General features: G+C 45.9%; 1 non-coding gene across 1 annotated transcript; it reads right to left on the reverse strand.

Annotated features, from left to right (window-relative positions):
• Positions 1-1,419: 1,419 nt before the first annotated feature.
• On the reverse strand, positions 1,420-1,525 carry LOC127232042 (U6 spliceosomal RNA). The gene has a single exon (XR_007835340.1). It is a non-coding gene; the product is annotated as a U6 spliceosomal RNA (small nuclear RNA).
• Between the last annotated feature and the right edge of the window lie 20,015 nt (positions 1,526-21,540).

A 21,540-nucleotide genomic window follows, 5' to 3' on the forward strand; every position in this document is an offset into this window, starting at 1 on the left:
TTCTTTTTCTCTGCTCAATTCTGCTAGCAGCATCAAGCCCTGCCACTGTGACTTCTCAGCTGCGACAGATTGTAACCTGGAACATAAGACAAATAAACCCCCTTCTGGCCTAAGTTTTGTCAGAGTACTTTATCACAAAAACAGAAATGAAACCAGGACATCCATCCTGCTTTGCATCATTTTTCCCCTCTTGGTTCCCCACAGCAATTAGTAAGGAGGAAGCTCTCCCTAACCCTCCTTTTGACACCATTGGCTCTCCAGGAACTTAAGTGCTTTCATCCAGCAACTGGTGGGAGGAGATGCTGAATCCCACAGCCAAACATTAGGCAGAGCTTGGGGAGTCTGGAAGAAGCAGAGGGGACAGGGACACCACCAGATCATGGCCCACTGAGGTCTTACAGAGATCATGGAAGCTGACTAGATCCTCTACCTATATGTTATGGCTGAGTAGCTTGGTGTTCTTGGGGGACTCATAATAGTAGGGGCAGGGGCTGTCTCTGTATCTTTTGCCTGCTTATGGGACCCTTTTCCTCCTAGTGGGTGGTCTCTTCCAGTCTTGATATGATGGTATGTGCCTGATATTATTGTAGCATATTATTCCATGTTTGGCTGACGTCCCTGGGAGGTCTGCTATTTTCTAAAGGGAGAAGGGGTGTGGGGGTAGATCTTGGGAAGAGGGGAGTGGGGAGGGGAGACTGTAGTCAGGGTGTGCTATATGAGAGAAGAATAAAACAATAAATACAAAAGAAAGAACCTGTTTTTTCCACAGAGAGAAAAGGGAGCCCAGGCTGGGAGGGTGAGGAAGACTCCATACACCATTTCCCCCTTTGACATTCTGACTACAGCCAGACTCCAAACACAAGGGAGCAAGAGAGCCTGTGGGAAGCTGCTCTTCGCTCTTCTATATTGTTACACAGCCAGTTGCTGGAGGCAGGTGCCCCAGGTCCTCCTCTCCATCCTCCCTCTGCTGCTGTGGTTGGGAAGCTGCCCTGCATGGAAAGTGTGGGGTCCAGCTGGGTTTCCATCTTCTCATCCTGTCTCGGCTCCTCCCCAATGCCCGGGCAATAAGTAGATTTGGAGAGAACTGCAAAGTTGGCTCTTCTTTCTGAAATACTGTGGTGAGAGGATTCCAAACACAGAGTTTGGAAATATGGAACCTCCAGACCATGACACAACTAATTGAAAGACGAGTCTTCCTCAGGAAAAAGCCAGGCTGACCAAATATGCCTGCTTCAGACACAGAAAAGCGGCAAGCAGTGGCCTTCTGTTTTGACTGCTTTTGTGTTTTGCTCGCTGTTGCCTCATTTCATTTTCCTCCTGGGAGTAATTTTCTGAGAGAGTTGGTCCCTGCCCAGCAGTGCATTATGTATATGAGAGGGTACCCGGATGTGTAGGGAGTTTTCTTTTATATATTATTTTTAAAATATGGAACAGTTCAAGAACTTGTGTGTTATCTTGCACAAGGGCCATCCTCATCTACTCCGTATTATTCTAATTTTTGCATGTGTGCTGCCAAAGCAAGCACTGTGTAGAAGTTTTATGGAGGGGAGGGAAGGAGGAAAGGGAAGCCCAGGGCAATGAGCAGCTGGTGTTCCCTTGGAGTAATGGGCTCTAGCCTTAGGTAAAAGGAGTCTTCGGGACTGCAGAGCCCACCCTTCATTGCCCTAAGAAGCTGAGGCACAGGGGAGGGAAGTGACATGCCTGCAGTCACACACCAGCAAGGCACAGCCACGGTTTAGGCCCCAGAGTCCCTTGTGTCCCAGGTACTTTTTACTCAAAGCCTGACATTTATTAGGGATCTCAGTAAAAGAGCTCTCTCTTTCCCTGTGGGCCGGAGGGGTCATCAGCTCACAGTGTCATGGGGTGGAATGGAAGCTAGCTAGTCCAATGGGCTTCATCAGAGAACAGTCTCAGAGTCTTTACAATCCATCTCTCACCTCCAGCTCTGTCCACTGTGCCACCCAAGACACTGACTTCCAAAGGTGTGGCACACAGTACTCAGGCCACACCTCCCATGTCAGACTGTGAGCTTATAAAAGACCATCTCACTGTCAGCACCAGTTGCACAGTAGGCACTCAAAACATGCTGAATGCATGAACGAGTAAGGGGAAGCATGCATTCACGTTAGATAGGCAGATCAATAGACCAGCACTTATCATGTAAGAGACATGTTTGATGTTATAGGCAGTTTCCTGTATCCAGAATAAAGGATGAACCCTGTTTGAGCTCTCTGCTTGCAGCAACATTGACTCTACAAATGCAGCCCCGTGCTTGGCAGTTGGTAACAACTCTCACCCTGTGTCTATTCTCATGATAAACTGTTAACTCACATCACGTCCTTTAAAACTCACAAAGAGTTGAATCAGGCACCACTGTTCCCATTTTACAGATGCACCAAGGTGCAGAACCTACGGAGAGTCTGGGGCTATAGCTCAGTTGGTAAAGTGTATCAGCAACAGAAACCCTAACCAAGATAGTGAGTGACATGCACAAAGCCCTGGGTTCCATCCCCAACGCTGTAAACCCAAGTGTGGTGATACACTCCTGTGAAGCCAGCACTTGGGAGGTGGAGGCTGGAGGATGGCAAATTCAGTGTCATTTTCTTCTACATGGTAAATTTGGGGCCAGCCTAGGCTATATGAGATCTTGTCTCAAAAAATATAAAGGGCCAGGCATGGTGGCTTCTGCCTCTAATCCCAGTAGGAGGCCAGAGTCAGACATATCTCTGTGAATTGGAGCCAGCCTATTCTACGCAACAAGCTCCAGAGTGGCCAAGACTACATACCAAGGTGTGTGTGTGTGTGTGTGTGTGTGTGTGTGTGTGTGTGTGTGTTGTGTTGTGTGTGTGTAATTTTTAAAGATTTACTTTATTTATGTTTGCCTCTGTACCACATATGTAAGTGCCCTGGGAAGCCAGAAGAGGGCATCAAATCCCCTAGAATTGGAGTTATAAGTAGTTGTGAGTACTTGATGTGAGTGTTGGGAACTGAATCGAGGTCTTAAGTAAGAGCAACAAACACTCTTAATAACTGAGCCATTCTCTAGTCCTCTAAATAATATTTTAAAAAGAAGAACCAATGACCTAATATCAGGCCTGAAGTTCAAGCTTGGTGTTGTATGCTGCTTTGACATGGGCGACATCAGGAAGTTGCTAAATGGCCTCACTGCAAATTGCCCTCCCATTCTATTCCCTAGGCAGAGTCCCCTAAGTCAGGTAGGTTAGCTGAAGTTTCTGTTTATCCCAGAATAGCAACTTCCAGTTCCCTTCACAACCACAGAAGTATTCAAACAAGTCATTCCTATCCTTCTGTGGTACCTCATCCTAGAGGACCTCATCTAGAGGCTCTCATCATAGAGGACCTCATTCTAGAGGCTCTCATCCTAGAGGACTTCATCATAGAGACTCTCATTATAGAGGACCTCATCCTAAAGGACCTCATCCCAGAGGCTCTCATCCTAGAGGACCTCATCCTAGAGACTCTCATTATAGAGGACCTCATCCCAGAGGCTCTCATCCTAGAGTCACCTCATGTGCTTGATGCTACAAAGCCAGCCTCACACAGTCCCTGTCAGTCACTGTCTTAGTTAGGGTTTCTACTGTGGGGAAGAGATACCATGACCATGGCAACTCCAATAGAGAAAACAGTTCAGAGCTTCAGTCCATTATCATCATGGTGGGATGCATGCAGGCAGATGTGGTGCTGGAGCTGAGAGTCCGTACATCTTGATAGACAGGCAACAGGAAGTCGGTTGACTGTCACACTGAGTGAAGCTTGAGAAAAAAACCCTCAAAGCCCGCCCCCACAGTGACACACTTCCTCCAGCAAGGCCACACCTCCTAATAGTGCCACTCAGTTTGGGGGTCATTTTCTTTCAAGCCAGCACACTCACTCTGTCCCAAATGCATCTATATTCCCTTGCACAGTATGAGCTCCCTCCTCCAGGCTGTGAAGCTGTGACCTGATATCATCTAGGTGTGCCATGTTCAGCTCTCCCCATACCCAAGGGTTGAAATCACCCCTCATCAATGGGTCAAAGAGGGGCTGATAAGAGAGTAACTCACCTAATGCCACACAGTTGTGAGTCTCTGGGCAGCCCCCTTTCCTTCTGTGCCATGCACTTCCAATGCATACCATCCAACTAGTCTGCATCATGAGGTCAAAGGCAACACCTTCCTGGAGTCTGATGTAGCCCCTGGAGTAGGGAAGGTGAGTTTTTTGAGAAACAAATAAGCAGGTGAACTTCAATTTCCTCTTCCAAAACATCAGAATAATGGCAAACCTCCCCAAAACAGTATATCAAAGAAGTCACAAGCAACTTTGGATTAACTCCAGGCTCTACCAACCACTGTTTTCCCATAGACTCTTCAATACTCTGTGACTCCATTTTGTCACTGTAAAAGGATCGGAACAGGGTCTCCATCACCAGGCTAACGTCAAGTCTGCATGACTAGCATGTGTACAGTCATGCTGGCTTTTTATTGCTGGTTTTCGGGGTCTGAGTGAAAAGCACCTATGTGGAAAACCCTGGGAATTGTGGCCCTAATAGTTCTTTTGGTGCTGTCTCATCTCTGCCATCATCTACCTACAGGGGCACTACTGGCTGCTTTCCAAACTCAGTTCAGCTCCTTCCTCCTCCTCTTCCTTCTCTTCTTCCTCCTCCTTCTCTTCCTCCTCCTCTTCTTCCTCCCCCCACTCCTTTGCCCAAGCCTCCCAAATTTTGCTGAGGAATTAGCATCCCACATAGGCAGGATCAGGTTACAATTTGGCTAAGCCACCATGACAATCTTGGAATATTTTTTAAAAGGTTTCTTCTATTTTTAATTATATATGTGTGTAGACTTGTGCACATGAGTGCAGTTGCCTGTGGCAGTCAGAAGAAGCTGTCAGATCTCCTGGAGCTGGAGTTGTAGGTGGGTACGAGCCACCTGGGGTGGGTACTGGGAACTGAACTCAGGTCCTCTGCAGGAACAAGAGCAGATGTCCACTTAATTGCTGAGCCATGTCTCCAGCCTTCATCATATTAATTTTGTTCCCCCAGTTGTTCCCTTAGAGCCGAAGTGGGCATAGATCCCAGTTCTGACCAGTGAAAAAAGTGGAAAGGTATATTAGGGGATTTGGGGTAACTTTTTCATCCCATGTTGTCATGGTTACACAGAATAGATAGGATTTCAGCTGCCATCTTGAATCAATCCAAGAATAATGAGAAGCAAGAGACGTGATGGCCTCTGTTAGAGGCCCCTGGGCTTCTTGTTTTGTGATGGATGATGCAGTCAGGCATTATTGAAATCCATTTGGGCTTAATTTTCTGGTTCTTGCAAACAAAGCGACACAATGAATGCAGCACTTGGCATCCCCCCTCACCTTCCTGTTGCAATCGATTGTTCTCAACCAATTTTCCTCTCCATCTCACATCGCATTTCAGAGCAGCTTTTTAAAAAGTAAAACACTTTGTGTCTCCATCCCTGCCCTCTGCTCTTGAGAAACAGTCTCCATACGTAGCCCTGACTGGCCTGAAACTTACTATGTAGACCAGGCTGGCCTCAAACTCACAGAAATCTGGCTGCCTCTGCCTCCTGAGGGCTGAGGTTAAAGGTGTGTGCCACCACATCCTGCCTGTCCTTCTACTCTTTGTGAAAGAAGAGAGGATACACACTTTGCCTACACCAGTTCTTCAGACACAGCACATGGTTCGTAAATATTTCTTGAATAGATAAAATATCCTTTTTCTTGAATTTTCATTTAGATATTATTGAACAAAATTTCTGTACCAGAAGTGGTTGAATGGAAATACGAAATTATTAGTAGATTCTTGTCAAGCTTTATGAGCTATTAAGGGTCGCCATGAGGAAACAACATTGTCATATTTTGAATCACGTTTCTAGTTTGACAGCTTGAGTGATCTAGGCAAAGTTTCCCTCTAAGGAGAATTTGCAAAACTGGGCAAAATACTTTCTAGAAAAGCCAGCTTGAAAGTGTGGGAAAACTATCAAGGTAGAAAAACGAAAAACTGTGCTGTCTAAGACTTGAAAGAGGAAAGAACTTCAGGGAGGCAACGCTGGCAGAGCATGGGTGCCTGCTGGGGCCCCAGAGACACTTGCAAGTCCAGAGGAGGCGGCTGAGCTATAGGAAACATTCCGTGATACTTGTATAGAGGAAAATGTCATGGTTTGTGGTTTGTGATGAAGATCTTCCAAGCCCTGAAGGCTATTCCAAGCACAGAAAAGTAACTGCTGGAAAGCCTGCCTCACATAGACCCTGGCCCTGGTCTGCCTAGAAGGCATCTGGCAAGAGAGTTCCAGGCCCTATAATATAACTAACACATCTGAATGACTTCCAGAATCCAGTAACAGATAAGCCTATCTACAGAGTCAAGGTGAAGTCTTCAATCCAGCTTCACAGTTTTCAGTTATAATGACTTACATTGTACAAAGATTGGAAGAAACATCATACAATAGAAAAAGACCCTCAGATTCCAGCTTATTGAGTTGGACTTTAAAAGATTTGTCGTGATGTGAAAGAGTCAGAACTACAATTTTAACAACTATAAAAAGTCAAATAGGAATTATTAAACTAAAAATTGAAATTTCAAAAAAATTAGAGCGTAAGGAATGTTTTTGTAGCCTAGGAAGATGGCTCAGTTGGTAAAGTGTTTTCTGTGTAAGGGTGAGGATCCAGGCTCAGAGTGCTGGACCCAAGTTAGCTGGAGGCAATAGTGTGTCTGTGGACCCAGCTAGTGATGGAGACAGGGGGCTGAGAGGTGGAGATAGGAGAGGGCCCCAAAAGCTTGTGGGCCAGCTAGCCTGGCATATGTAGTTTTGAACACATGACCCTGCCTCCAATTAGCTGGGAGGCAAGGACTGACACCCAGGATTGTCCTCTGACATCCAAGTGTGCATGAATGCGTGTACGCACACACAGAGAGAGAGAGAAAGAGAGAGAGAGAGAGAGAGAGAGAGAGAGAGAGAGAGAGAGAGAGAGAGAGAGGCGCTTCACCACTGAGAACACCAGTAGTGAAGGACAGCAAATGGATGGGCATTAACGTTGTAAGAGGCAATGACTGAAAAGCTTCTAAAACCAAGAAAGGGCTTAAGTTCAAATGTAAATGAAACCAAGCTCATTTCAGAAGAATAAACTCACAATAAAGCACCACTTCTAAATGCCGTTATTAACAAGAATCAGGTATAAAGAAGAAAAAAGGATATTTCATTTTAAAGGAGCAATAGGCTTAAAATGACAGCCGACTTCTCAACAGAAATAACAAGACTCAGGAGCTGGTGAGTTTTGGTGCACTCAGAGGAAAAGGAACAGTGCCAACCTAGAATTCCATGCCACAAGAAAACACCTTTAAGAATAAAAGTGAGAGGCTGGAGGGGAAGCTCAGTGGTTAAAGAGCACCGGCTGCTCTTGCAGATAACCCAGGTTTGATTCCGAGCACCCACATGGCAGCTCACAAATACCTGCGACTCTAGTTCCAGGGGATCCAACATCATCTTCTAGCCCCTGTGGGCAGCAGATATACAAGTTGTACATACACAAAGATGCAGGTAAAACACCCATACACATGCAATGAAAGCAAATCTCAAGAAATAAAAAATAAAAATGAAATAATGTTTTTATATAAATGAGAATATTTGACACAATAAATCCAATCCTAAAGGAAGTATCAAATGGCATTCTCTCTCTTTTATCTTTTTGGGTACTTTAAACAAATGCCCTACCATTGAACTACATGTCCAGGTCCTTCTACCCATCCCCACCCCCAACTTTTCAGTTTGAGACAGGGTAGTACTGAGTGGCTCAGGCAAACCTTGAACTCACTCTGAAACCCACAGGTCTTGAAGTTGTGATCCTCCTGCCTCAGTATCCTAAGTTATTGGTTTTACTGTCATGCAACACTAGGCCTGGCTTGAATGGCATTTTCCTGACAAAGGTAATACGATTCCATCTGGAAAATCAAAGAAGCTGGAAAAGCAATAAAAAGGGGAACTATGTGGATGAGTTCAAAAACTGACTAGCTGCAAATAGAAAGTGGAATGAGAACTAGAAAGATGGCTTAGCAATCAAGAGTCCATGCTGCTCTTGCAGGAGACTGAAGTTTGATTCCCAGCATACACATGTACACATGTACCAGTTCATGATCTTTTCCAACTCTGGGGGATCTGGTGCCCTCTACTGCCTCTATAGGCACCTGCACTCATGTTCACATACCCTACACAGACACACAGACACACACGTACTTAAAACTAAAATAAATCCTTTTCACTTGTAACAAATTGTAAGTGTAATAAAGGCAACACAGATGCCTTGAAGAATTGTCTGAGAAGAAGCTCAAAGTGCTTCTCATTATTGGAGTTTCACAGATCAATTATACATGGTGGGATCTCTAGGGGACAGCTAAAGAGTAGCAAATGAGCTTACTACTTCTAACCTAACAGAAGAGGAAACAGAATGATCACAAAAATTCCACTCCAAAAGGAACAAGAAAGTGTGGGGGAAAGAAACAAATACTAAGACAGTAGATTCAATTTCATTGTTGCCATGGTTGGGGTTAAATGTAAATGAACTAAGTGCATTGTTGCGGTTTGACTGAGAAACATTCCCCACAGACTCAGGTATTTGAACACTTGGTCCCCAGCTGGTGATGCTGTTTGGCAAGGTTATGGACCCTTTAGGGGGTAGAGGAGTACATCATTGCTGGAAGAGTACATCATTAAAGGGTGGACTTTGAGGGCTTATAGCCTCATCTCCTGCATCTCTCCCCCTTCTCTCCCTCCCTCCCTTCTCTCTTTTTTGCTATCCCTCACCCCTCTGTTTCTGGGATTGCCCTCCACCAGGATTAACCCTTAGTCTTCTGGAACTATGATCCAAATTAAACACATATCTAAGTTGCCTTTGTTCAAGGTATTTTTTTTTTTTTTTTTACAGTATCAGGAAAAGTAACTTATACACGCATCAATTTAAAAGCAAGTACAACAGATTGGGTTTTAAAACAAATCTGTACTACTTACATGAGTATGTCTAAAACACAAAGCTAAAAAAGATTGAGAGCGAAGACAGGAAAATGAAAGCCCATGCATGCACGAATCAGGGGAAAAGTGGTAAAATCATGTTATAATACCAGATAAACAGAGTATATGACTAAAAGCATTGCTAAAGAATTAATGTAAAATTCTAGTCACTGAGAAGGCAGGACAATACTTACTTTGTATGCACCTAACAACTTAGCCTTAAAAAAAAAATCTATAAAGCAAAAAATGTACCAAACTCTAAGGAGAGCTACATTTCCACAATATGTGTAGGCTACAACTATATAGTGCTTTTATTTCATATAAATAAGCATCAGTTACTACAGGCAAGGCACTCTTCCCAACACTGTACATATGGTAGTTTCTTTAATCTTCACAGGAGTCCCAGGAAGCAGCTGCTACCACTTACTACAGAGGGCTTAAGAAACACTAAGAGCTTCATTAATTGGCCCAAAGTCACAGAATCCGTAAGCACTGTGGCTGAGACTTGAAACCAGGCATTCTTCCTAGGAATAATTATTTACAAACTGAGAATCCTTTAATTCAGTCAACTTGACACCTAAAATCAACCATCACAGATGTATAGGGATGAGTGTAAGAGGGATCCAGATGTGGAGCTTCAAAAAAAAAAAAAAAAAAAAAAAAAGAGTCAAGAATTCTGGCTAGAATAAGGTAGGTGTCTTTAACATTACACCCTTAGTAACTTAAAAAAAAATTGGGAGGAGGGTATCACAAGTTGAAATGAGTTTGCAGCTGTTTATGAGCTAGAAACTTCTGTTCAAATGTTAGGTTTTATTATCTGACACCTGATCAGTGAGTTTTATTCTTTATATGTGGGAGACCTTGTGAGCCTATGACATGCGCCTTTGTAGTGATCCCTTCCAATCGCTTCTACATACAGCAGAGCCTGAGCACTTACTGAATTGTATCACAGTCTAGACAGCTGGGTGTTGAAATGTTTATGTAAACACAATCTGAGTTAGCCATACTACAAGTCACATACCTTTGGGCCTGCAGTGTCTTTCAGCCCGCACAAGCTCTGGGATGTCAATAAAGACTTGCTGGATGGTGGAATGAACCTCTGCAGGCCATTGACCTTCTCCTGCCTTCTAAGCCATCTGTTGCCTTCATGGACTTCAGGGAGGATTATAGGGCACATCCTTGGGAGAGCTTTTAGAATTATAGACACAACTAAACAAATGTCAGGCATCATTAAGAATCTCAAATGAGGCAGGAAGCTTGACTAGTCTGCTTTATGTTGCACCGTGTGCTGTTAATAATAAAAGCTAACATTTATTGAGGGTTCGCCACCGGGTGGGCACCAAGCCCAGCCCTTGCTAGGCCAAATTTCATGTGTTGCCTGTGGCATCTGCAGAGGCAGAAGCAATAGTGGTCAATAGTAACACGATCATGGAGCTGGAGAGAAGGCTCAGTGGTTAAGAGCACTTACTGCTCTTCCAAAGGTCCTGAGTTCAATTCCCAGCATCCACATGGCAGCTCACATGTGTCTGATGCCGTCTTCTGGTGTGCAGATGTACATGCTAGTCAAAGTACCCATATAAATAAATAAATAAATAAAAAGGAAAAAGAAAGAAAAAAAAAAGTAGCATAGCCAGTTTGCCTAAGGGCGTCTCCAAGCTCCAATCAGCACCAGCTAAGAGTCCCAAGCTAGTACCACTTGTGCCTTGGTTTCTGATGTGTAAAAAGGGAGTTGAAGATAGTACCAGCTTCTCAGAGCTGTGATTATTAATGTTAAAACTATTATTAATATTAATTTGAAAAATAATATTTAGGGAAATGACATTATCTTATTGACATCAATAAAAATTAAAATAGATCAAATGCTTAGTTTAGCTCCTGACACCTGGGTAGTGCTGTGTAAGAACTTGGTGCTGAGTTGTTTTCACTTTATACATGGTGTACGCTGGCAGTAAATGAGAAGTCCTCCAGCTGTTGACAGGGACCCTCTAACCCAGAGCCCAAGCTCCTTGAGACCCTGCATAGTTACTTTACAACCTGATGGTGAAAAAAAAAATCTAACAAAAGCAACTTCAGGAAGAAAGGGTTGACAGTTTGAAGGTACTGTCCATTAAAGCAGAAGTGTGAGGTGGCTGGTCACATGGCACCCACAGTCAGGAAACAGACAGGGAGGGCACACTGCTGCTCAGCTGGCTGTTTCTTTTTCACATAGCCCAGGACCTCAACTGTGGTAGTTATTTTAACTGTCAGCGTGACATGCCAGCAAGCCTTTAATACAGTTCCTCTTTATGGTGACCCCCCAACCATAAAATTATCTTCATTGCTACTGTAATGTTGCCACTGATAAGAATCATAATGTAAATATTTGATGTGCAGGATATCTGATATGTGATCCCTGTGAAAGGGGTCACGACCCACAGGTTGAGAACCACTGGTCTAGACCCTGGGAAGAGTCTCAACAAAGGATTGTCTAGATCAGGTTAGTCTGTGGGTATGTGTATGGGAGATAGCCTGTGTTATATTAAATGGTGTGGGAAGGCCCAGGCACTGTGATTAGCACCATTCCTAGATGGGGATGCTGCATTATATAACAGTGAAGAAAGTGAGCTGAACAGTGAAATATGTATACCTTCATTTCTCTCTGTTCCTGGTCTTTGGATGAGTTGTGACCTGTTGTTTTAAGTTTCTACTGCCTTGGCTTCCCTCCTATGATGGACTATAACTTGTAATTGTGAGATAAAATGAACCATTTCTCCCCTGAGTTACTTTTTGTCATGGTGTTTCTGTCATAACAACAGAAATGAAACTAGGACCCCGGCCCATAGAAGGTGCCACCAACATTTAGAATGGGTCTACCACCTCAGTTAACCCAATCAAGAACCCCCTCTCATGGACACACCCAGAGTTTATACCAGATCCTGTAACATCGACAGTCAATAGACTTCTACCACACAATCCTACAGCAATTGCAGAAGCACCAGTCACTGGCTGAGCCTGTTTCAAGCTCTGTCGAGACAAAGGCAGCTGTCTCCATTTTCCTCACAGCCATCTTCCTTGACATGTTTAGGGTTTAGCCTTTACTGAATAGGACATTCTCTAGAGACTGGCACCCATCTTTTTCTCACTAACACCCAAAAGAGACAAAGAATACTCACAGAGACATTTGTTACTCAAGCACCAACTGTATCATCCCACCCAGCATACATCCAGCCACTACTACTTGGCCTCTGGTCCCAGCTGCAGAATGCTTGGGGGAATGTTTATTTCTGCTGCATGCTTGAGATGAGCAGCAGCAGCTGGGGCAATCTGGATTGACCTGCACAGGGCAGTGGGACGCCACTCTTGCAGAAGCAAATGGGGAACCAGCTAGCTTTAAGTAGGCTCCCATGGGTGGTAATGTTCCTTGGTAATAAGGCAAGCCCCTCAGTCCAGTGGCAGAAATACACATAGAGGAGGAACAGCCCTTTTCTTCCCTTCTGGATGCTGGGTTTAGTGAAGTTAGCCAGAAAGTCTGGCTGGCGTCTGAGATCACAGTGTGACTTTTGTTACTGGTCCTGCAGTCACGAATGTTTTTCGTGGTTTGTTTGAGTCTGTATTTACCTTGAGTATCATCTTCCAAGATTAGTTACGCAGCTGAGGATGTTGGCTGACCTCTTAACATCCTCCCAGGACATTCATTCAGAGGGCGGCCAGGCTGGCTCTCAGCTAAATGGACAGTGAGGCCTGCTGACTTTTATGACATTCTCAGTTGTACCTGCATGGGTGTGTTTCTCTTCCAGGCCAGGGGCTCCTGCATTGTAATATCTTCATAATCCTTATTAAGGTATCTACTCTGCTCAGGGATCTTGGAGAAGAGTAACAAGTATGTTCACACTGTGAGTAAGTGGCTGATAATAGTTTCAGATTGTGTGTGTGTGTGTGTGTGTGTGTGTGTGTGTGTGTGTGTGAATTCTTCTGGGTCTGGAGCTGGACTCCCAAAGGCCAATATGTCCAGCATTCTTCAACATTCTAAGCACTTGCCCAGGTGTGAGTGGGTCTGAAAGCAGTGCAATTGGAGTGGGTGGGAACACCATCAATGCTGCACTTATCCCTGGGTTCAAATCCTGCCTCTGCCACTTTCTGTCTGTGGAGCCTGAGACAAGCTATTTCACTGCTATAACCATGGGCCTTAGACTGAGTTATGCTGTAAATCAAAGGTTGAGTGTTCACAGTTTTCTCTAGGAACTGCAAGGTAAATGTCAGAATAAGGAAGGAAGGCAGCCCAGGGTGTGGCCATAAGAAGGTGCCACTGCTGGACTGTGGGGCATGATACACTGGCTCCCCAGGAAGATTCTGAAAAGCACTCCTTGAAGACGTCTCTCAGGAGAGTAAGAGTCTGGGCCTCTTGGTTGTTGACTGAAGATTGCTCCCATTAATTACCCAGCATTCAAAGACTGCAGACAGAGCTCCAAGTTGTAGATAAAGGTCATAGGATCCAGCATTCACTGGAGTGGAGGATACCAAGAGAACAGAGTCTGAGAGGGAATAGGCATTCCTTGCAGGCAGAGGAGGGTGAATAAAGTCCTGTAAAGCGCTCCATGAAGCCCCTGATGTGTGGTCTGTGAGTGTCAGCCAGGCTGTTGGTCCTGCTGTTCACATTCTGGGGTATGCTAGGGTGTACTTCCAATGGCTTGTTTGAGAGTGAGGTAGAAAATCAAACAAGGAAAGCAGGAGGAAGCCTGGTTTCTCAGGGCCTTGAAGGTTTCTCAGGTCTGCATGCAGAAGACTAGGGTGAGGGACTTTATGGTGAGCAGAGCCCAGGTGGGAGGAAGACACCGTCTTTACAGAAGTTTGAGTGATGTCCACAGAGGACTGACTCAACAAGCCAGAAGCGAGAGTGGTGCCTAGGATGGCCACGAGCAAGAATCTCCTCCTGTTTGTCGAGGGTGCATAGACCTCCCTTCTCCCTGCTCACCTTCCAACGTCTTTTAAAATACTGTGTTTTACAATTGTATGTGGCTATGAGGGCTTGTGTCCTTGGAGGCCAGAAGAGGGCATCAGATCCCTTGGAGCTGGAGGTATAGGTGGTTGTGAGCTGCTTGACTGGTGCTGGGAATGGAACTTAGATCTTCTGCAAGAGTAGTAGAGACTTTTCACTGCTGAGCCATCTCTTCAGCCCATTAAACCTTTTCACTACCTATGAAATAAAGACCACATTTGTCACCACAGCACTGAAAGTCCGCCATAACTTGCCTGGGGTGATGTCCCTGTGCTTATCTCTTTATCAACCCTCCCTCAAAAGTCTAAGATTTGCCCCCTTAGAATTTGGTTTTAAACTGTGAAAATGTGCAAGTTTTGTCCGTGATCTTCTGTGTAGCAAAAGAGTGTCCTTTGGGGGCTTTGTCCCTGTCACTTTAGACTCACAACTCCCAGGTGGCAGCTGACAGTGTGGGAAAGAGGCACAGGCCTCAGGGCCACTGTGAAGAACAGCAGGACTCAGCCCTAAGGACACCTACAAGACTCCCTTAGGGGTGAGCTCTCGCTGTGACATGGACCTGAACTGTGCTGGACATAAACAGTGTAATTCCTGTGTGGTGTGGTGTGATATGTGTCTGCATGTCTGTGTGTATGTGTGAATGCACACATTCACATGTATGTATGTATGCTCTGATCATGCCTCCTGAGACCCACACATGAGGCCGATCTGAATAGTCCTCCCCTGCTAATACAGAGGCTTAAGACTGAGGAAGCTGCTCACAAGGGGACCCATCAGGAGTCGAGAGGGAACTGACGCCTGCCATGGGCTAAGAAGCCTGAAACCAGGATTTGCGCTGGTCCCACACATCTGCCACCTCTAACTGCTTTTATACCATATGGCATGCTTCATGTTTGTTCTGAGACAGGGTCTCAAATGGCTCAGATGGCTCTCATCCTTTACATATAGTTGAGGATACCCCTGAACTCCTGAGCTTCCTGCCCCACCTCCCAAGTGCTGGGATCAGATGTCTGCACTCCCTCACCAGCCTTATGCAGTGCTATATAGATAGAATCCAGGGCCTTCCACATGCTAGGCAATCACTCTACCACCTGAGCCCCAGACTCCCCACCTCCCCACCCCAGCTCTTTGTTGTTTTGTAAACTCTAGTATGCTGTAATTTCCCCTGCTTAGAATGTCTATCCTTCCCCTGAAAAGCTCCCATTGCAAGGCCCACTCAGCTGTGACCACCCTCCCTGACCTCTCCACACTGCCCCCAGCACTATATTCACACTCCTATCACAGCCCCCATCACAGTCTCATTCATTGTCCATCCTGTCCCAGGAAAGCAAGGAAGCTTATAAGTTGGGAACTCAGAATCAGGGGTCAGGCAAGACCGGATTCAAATCCTGGCTCTTCCTGTTCCACGTTCCATGCCCATGTGAATTTGTCTCAAGTTCCTCATCTGTAGAATTGATACTAGATACTTCATAGAAGAACCATGGTAATGGGAACTGAGCTAAGAGAAGTGCCCAGATCAACAAGTAGCTGTCAAGGGTCGCTGTTATATTGGCCATTGCTGGCCGTGTCTGTCTGGGCATTTGAGGGAGCTGGGAACCACATCTGGTTTGCTGTTGCATCTCAGCATGATGCTCAGTAAAACATTTACCGGATGGCTCAGCTGCTGATCTCGAGCCCCACTGTGCCCTGGCCACGAACACTGTGCATCATGGGAGTTCTTTTCTCTGCCCACATCATATTAACATGATGACTGATTTCTGAGTGTCCTTGCTACATCCATCTTTATCTTTACGTGCTCACGCAGACCCTAACTTTCATGGCTGCTTCCTGACAGATATTTCAGTTCATGCTCATCCAGTGTGGAAGTCTTGAAGATCTCCCTAAGAAAATGAACATGGGGTATGGACAGTATTTAGTCCATGGAAAGTGCTCTGCTAAGATAACTCTGCATGGTGTTGGTGTTGCCATGGTGATTTCCTGAGGCGATTCTTTCTACTTGTTTATTTTTGAGACAGGGTTTCATGTAGTTCACACACCCTAAGTAGCCTAAGATTATGCCTGCTTCCCCCCCGCCCCGTTTCTTCCTCCCAAATGCTAGGTTGTCAGGCATGCATTATTGTAATATTTGTCAAAGGTTTTGTTCAAGTAAGTCTCATCAGCGCTATGCCCTAAATGGGACATCTATATGAACCCTCTTCCAAGGCTCTGGGAGCAATACAGAAAAAGAGGCAGAAAGAACGTAAGAACCAGAGACGGAGAGGAGCGTTGTATCATGATGTCTTCTGGACATGGCGTGCATTGCACTCATGAACCCTCAGCAGCCATGGTTAGCCCCACAAACCTGATCAAGGCAGCCTCTCCAGGTGTGATGACACACACGTTTAACCCCAGCACTCAGGAGGCAGAGGAAGGTGGATCTCTGATTTTGAGTCCAGCCTGGTCTACAAAGCAAGTTCTAAGACAGCCTGGGCTACACAGAGAAACACCATCTTGAACCTATGCCCCCCCCAAAAAAAAAGATCAAGCAAGTCAGCATTCCAGACTGGGGTGGGGTGCTCAGGAGGCCCCATGCCTAGCTGAAGAGATACTGAAAATTGATGGTTTCTGGAGAAAAAAGAACCATTTTTCTCAGGGGGTGTGGCCACTGCCAGATTGCCCTTGCTCCAGGGGTGAGTGACCCTACACACCACGCACACACAGGCAGCACGGACAGGGCTCACTCAGCAGATTATTAAGAGAGTATGAGGACATGAAGGTGAGAGAGGAAGTGTGAGGGGAGAGCCTAAGGTGGATGGAAGGGGCGTGGGTGGCTGTGAACAAGATATGTTGGGTACATGTATGGAATGGACAAAGAGTAATTTTTTAAACATTCTTAAAAATGAGAGAGAAGTCGCTTCTCAGGCTGCTGATTTGCACCTGAAGGGCGTTCAGGCCGTCTGCTTTCTCCATACTCTGCGCCTTGCTTTGCCTTTGACGGGAGATTCCTCTGCCCTGCGTGTCTTGTTTGTGCTCGGGACATAATTCTTTCCTTTGATATCTTTCCTGCAAATACTGAACATATTTGTGGCTTGAGAATCAGAGATCTCAGAATAACTCCCGGGTTCAGTATAGACTGTGTACGGAGCTGAATCATCGCCCTCAGTAGGGGGATACAACTGGGGCTAGGGGGCAGGAGTATGGCGAATGCTGGCTCCCACCTGGCCCCACAGTTCAGAATAGACGGTGAAGCAGGAAGTGGCTGGGTGACACACTCTGCTGGGGCATGTGCCTGTCTTCAGAGTTAGCCCTGTTCACTTCACTGTTAGTGATTAGACCTGGTGAGAGAAACAGAGACCAAGGGGTGCCTAAGAAATGTAGTCAACTTCCCACGGCACAAAAGATGAGTATTCCAGGAACTGTAAGTTTGTTCAAGTTTATTTACAAAAAAAAAAAAAACCAGAATCTGCCTTTCCTAAACACAAACCAACAGGGACAGGAGGCCGTGTCTGTAAGAGGTGACTAGACTGCAGAAAGACACCTGGAAGCCAGGGAGTGCCTCTAAGGAGTCTCGAATATATGGAGACTGGCTGCACTGGGGGCTCCTGGAGCAGAGGAGAGGGGTTGCAGAAAAGTAACCAGGAGAGTTTGGGACAGAGACTTGGAGAAGGGACAGAGAAAGTTTTGGAGAAAGTGAAGTGGATGCGTGATGGAATGTGTGTGTGTGTCACTGTACATCTTAGGCTACCTTCAAACTTACAATTCCCTTGCCCCTGGCTCGCAACTGAGGTCACTCCCTGCCATCTTCTCAATTTTGACCCTGGACATCCAGCAACCTAGGAAATCCATCAGTCCAAAACAAACTGGGGCAGTTGATCACAGTCCCAGAGGTGACAGGCCAGAGAAAGAGTAGAAACCAGGCACCTCACCAAAGCAAAGGCAGATCAGGCTGCCTCAAGTACTTAGCTGGAAGAGCTTAACAGTCCTGGAAGAGATTAACAGTCCTAGAAAATCCGACCCCTGCCATTGGTCCCTGCCTAGTACAAGCTCTTTCTTAGAGAAGCCACAGGTGGGACTTTGGGGCTGCTTGCTCCAGCAGTCCTGGTGTCAAATGCCTACCTCCTCCTCTGGAGGAGACATGACAAGTTCTGAATCTGCCAGCAGCGTCTCTGAGCTTCCTTCACAGCTCTGCTTGTAGGTGCTGTGGGGACTTGAGTGACTCTCCTGCCGTTGCTTGAACCATAGATGTTTGTAGTGACTTTGGCAATTATGGGCTGTGTCCAGCAGGCCTTAGAAACCCCTTTTCTGGTTCCTTAGAGAACTCCTGTCCTATAATATGTGGTCTTGGCAGAACTGTCAGTCATTGTGCCAAGTCCCCAAGGATGGGTGTGTGTCCCAGACTGGGCTAGCTATAATATGTCCTCCAGACACTATGATTTGTTCAGTGGAGGGCGTGAGCCCAAACCCTGGGCTTCTCTGCTGGATCTAGGAGGGAAGGTTGCTTCTGTCCCTTTAGAATCAATGAAGACAACACTTGGGAAAGCAGCCTGCCATCTTTCTAGAAAGGCAGAGAAAACTTTGCTGAGGGAGAGAAGACTAGAATGAAATGAACCTAAGAGAAGAAAGTGGGGCATACATTTGACTCTCTCAATCCTGCCATGCTTGCAGCTAGCCCAGCGCCTGCAGCTAGCACAATGTTTCACTTTCTTGCATGAGGATTCTTACTTTGCTTTTCTATTTCTTTCGGTGAGTATTGAATGCCTATCCCTTGAACCTGGAAGAATCTTCACCTATGTAATGTCTTTATGTACGGAAAAATGGACCAATCCCTTGCAGAGGGTTATTGGAAGGGTGAAATGAAGTCACTGTTGTGAGGTGGATTTCAAAAGAGAAAAACGCTACCTTACAGCAGTCATAGGTGGCTGGTGGGAACACAAAATGGCACTGAGACTGTGGGAACAAGTTGGGAGTTCTCGAGCAATCAAATATAGAATTACTCTCAGCAATGCTACTCCTGAGCACAGTCATGCATCACTTAAAGACAGGGCCGCAATGGCAGACGTGCACTGCTGGGCCTTGTCACTTCTATACCAGTATCACGGAGAATGACCTTACACAAACCCAGATGGCATGGTTTATTACAGGGCCAGGCTTTGTGGGATCGCCTAAGCCTGGGCCATTGTCACACTGTGTGGCTATGTTACCCAAGGAAGTGGAGATATAAATTCAAATGTAAACTTGTACCTAGATGTCTGTAGCAGCATTACTCACCATAAAAGTGGAAACACCCCAAAGAACGTCACCTGAAGAGTGGATAAACACTGTGGTGCTGTCATCCAATGGAATGCCGTCTGTGACAAAAAGAAACGAAATGTGGACACCGCCATGTCATGCTTGAATGTTAGAGACATTACAAAATGAGAGAAGCCAGACACAGAAGCCTCATTCTGGATGAGTCCATGTACATGAAATGCTCAGAACATGCATATCCACAAAGGCAGAAAGGTTAGTGGTTGCCAGGGGCTGGGGTGAAGGGAACTGGTGGCTCATGAGTGCAGGGTTTCTTTGGGGGATGATGACAGCATTGTGAAATTAGTGGTCATGGTGACACAATCCTGCAAATATAGTTGAAGTATGTGGTGGACTGCATGACGTGTTTCCATCACAGTTACAGATGGATATGAGCACTGAACATTTAAAGAGTTGATAGGTGCCATGGTGCTGCTAAATGGCTCAAAGCCAAACTACCAAAAATCCCTTCATCCAGTTCTCTGAGTTCCTCATAGCCTTGGAATCCACTTTGGGAAATTCCCATTTACCCACCGTTGTCCGTGTGCCTTAAATGATGCTTAGTGTAAAGTGAGGACTTGGTTCAGATCCCCACATGAACATAAAAGCTGGACATGGCAGAGCACATCTGTGACCTCAGCACCTGAAAGGCAGAGACAGGAAGATCCTGGCAGCTGGCCACCCAGCCATCCTAGCCTAATTGGTAAGTTCTGGGTTCAATGAGAGAGCCTATCTCAAAAAATATAGTGGAGAAGGGCTGGAGAGATGGCTCAGAAGTTAAGAGTGCCTACTGCTTGTCCAGAGGACAGGATTTCAGTTCCCAGCATCCATGGCAGGTGACTCACAACCACCTACATCCAGCTTCAGGGGTTCCAATGCCTCTGGCCTCCCTAGGTTCCTGCACTCCTATACACATACCCACACAGACACACACACACATGCCTGGAATTTCTTAAATAATAAAAGTAAAAGTGGAGATAGATCAAGGATGATCCCCAAAGTTACCTTCTGGCCTGCACATGTGTGTGAGCACACACACACACACACACACACACACACACACACACAAATAATAGAGTTTCATAATGAAGGGTTGGGGATGTCTCTGTGTGGCAGACCACTTGTTTAGCATGCCTGAGACCCTGGGTTCCATTCCAGTACCACAAAGCAAACTGAAAAGATTGTTAACTAACATTATTAACGACTGCCTAAACTTTAAACCAGATGCTGCAAGGATTGAAAATGACTAGTGTTTTCCTGACAGGCCATCCAGTGTCAGCCTCGTCCCCAGGCCAAGCCTGCTGCTCCCTCCAGCCCATGCCTGCCCTAGCCCCTGTCCTATCTTGACAGAAGACATAGAAGTAGGAAAGAGGGAGAAAGAGAAGTTGCTTCTTTTGATCTACAGGAGCTTCTAGAACAGCGAGAAAGCCTGTTCCTTTTTCCTACCATCCTTTTCTGAAATTTGGCCTGAGGGTGGGAACACTGATTCAGCCCTAAGACCCATGCCTTCTCTTCTCTGCTTCTCCTCTCTTTCCCTTTGCTTTCTTCTCCTTCCTCCCCTCTTCCCTCCTCTTTCTCTCTCTCTCTCTCCCCCCCTCTCCAGTCCCCCAGGATAAAAACAGCTTCCTCAGCCTTTGCAGATAGTGGACCTTCTCAACACCTAACTTATCCCCAAGACTTTCCCTGAATGTCCACTCTTCTGGGAAGTCCTTCTCTCTCTCTGAGACACCTTCCCACTGCTCCTCCTTTGTTCTCACCCACCTGTCCATCCATCCACTAACCCCTTATGCTCTAGAAAGGGGGGATTAAGTGTCGTTACAAACCAAGGAGATTTGAGAGAGAGAGAGAGAGAGAACAAATACATAAATTGCCATTAGGTTTTTCTGTGAAATGCAGTGAAGACAAGTAGAGAAAGGGAGGAGCACATATCTGCAGATCCACATGGAGCCTTGAGAAGGTTCTCCCTATTCTAGCTTCTACACTGGCTACCCTTGCTGGCTTCCTCTGCTCCTCCTCTGCTGGGAAGGCCAGCCTTCACATCCTCAGACTGTGGTCCAAAACCTGATTAAAAGTTTGGGCAGTAAATGTGCATTGAAGTTAACTGCCCATGACTACAGTGGCTAGGGAGCAGTGTCTGGGTCCCAAAGAGAAGCTTCCTGGACCATCAGTGGCAGTCCGTGGTCCTCCTGTTTGCTTGGAATTGTTCAGGTGTGAAGTCTGGGGCAGTAGAAGTTGGAGGTACTCCATGTTTGCTCCAGGGTTCCGAGAAGCACCGTGGGACTTTTTAAGTCC

The sequence above is a fragment of the Phodopus roborovskii genome, unplaced genomic scaffold (genome assembly GCF_943737965.1).
Source record: "Phodopus roborovskii unplaced genomic scaffold, PHOROB, whole genome shotgun sequence".
NCBI lineage: Eukaryota > Metazoa > Chordata > Mammalia > Rodentia > Cricetidae > Phodopus > Phodopus roborovskii.